General features: G+C 46.0%; 1 pseudogene; it reads right to left on the minus strand.

Moving 5' to 3' along the window:
* Positions 1 to 303: 303 nt before the first annotated feature.
* On the minus strand, positions 304 to 808 carry LOC112869309 (cofilin-1 pseudogene; annotated as a pseudogene).
* Positions 809 to 1,291: the final 483 nt, after the last annotated feature.

Raw genomic sequence — 1,291 nt, forward strand, 5'->3', positions numbered from 1 at the left:
AGTGGAGAGTTGGGGTATCATTAAAAAATGTATACCCCCCCCAAAAAAAACTGAGGTGCCTGGGGGCAACTGGTCTACTTTAACCCAAGAGGAATCAGAAGATCAAAAGCAGTTTGGGAAGCCCAGAACTGTCAGGGAAGGAGGCAAGAGGTGGGGGCTGTTTGGCAACTGGGGTGAAGGGACTGCTCTCCCCTTGCTGGGATTCCACCAACCCCTCCAGTCTGGCAGGAAGAGGAAGGCTTACAATCCCCCGAAGGTAGGTCTGGGGCTGCCAGATGCTCTAGGCAGGAGGCCAGAGGGGTCTCACAAAGGTGTGCCCTCCAGAGAGATGATGGCACTGCCCCCCTTCCCTTCAGCTACTCTGCCAGGGTACAGTGGTCCTTGACCTCGTTGTAGCAGTTTGGTTGTAATTCGTGCTTGACCCCTGTAAGCTTCTTGATGGTGTCCTTAGAGCTGGCATAGATCACTGTGCTTTTAAGGGGTTCAGACTCAGGTGCCCAGAAGATAAACAGCAGGTCCTCCTTCTTGTTCTCCTTGGTCTCCTAGGTTACATCATAGTGGGCATAGTGGCAGTACTTATCTGGAGCATCTGCACAAAGGTGACATAGGGTTCGTCTTCTACAGTTTGGCCCAGATCACCTACCAGAATCTCCTTGCCCTTCTTCAGGATGATATTCTTGTCCCCATTCAGGCAGAAGAACATCAGCACCTTGCACTTCTTCACCTCCTCTGGGGTTGATGACTTACGTGCTTTCGTGTCATCAAACGCTTTGATGATGCCATCAGAGATGGCCACACCAGAGGCCATATTTCCAGGTATGAAAGGTGAGGCAGAGCAAGGAGAGACAGAAAGATGAGAGCTATTGCAGCTGCAGCCTTGATCCAACTGACAAAACCAAATCTTCAAATTCAAATTTTAAGTGGTCTTTAACATGGAATATGTTTATGTCTTTAGCTCATATGTAGATGTTTTTGTATTTCATTTGGGCACTTGCATAATATGGCAGTGGTCATACTGTGAATGAGAGGTTTGGAGACTTTCATGACTGTCTTGGTTATACCACTAGTTGGTGTGTCCTTAAGTGTGTAATTTAATCTTTAAGATTCTTTGTCTTATCTCTTCCTCCTGAATTCCTCCTTTTCTTACATAATAAACAATTATGGAAAGATCACCGTGTTCCAGTAACTTTTGTAAGCAATGTATTAATCCATTAGATACTTACAACAACCTTATGAAGGAGGTACTATAATCACCCTCTCAAAGAGGATGTGCTACTTAAGAAAGCTGGGA

Source organism: Puma concolor, chromosome A3 (assembly GCF_028749965.1).
Source record: "Puma concolor isolate L17-30 chromosome A3, mPumCon1.1.hap2, whole genome shotgun sequence".
Classification (NCBI taxonomy): Eukaryota; Metazoa; Chordata; class Mammalia; order Carnivora; family Felidae; genus Puma; species Puma concolor.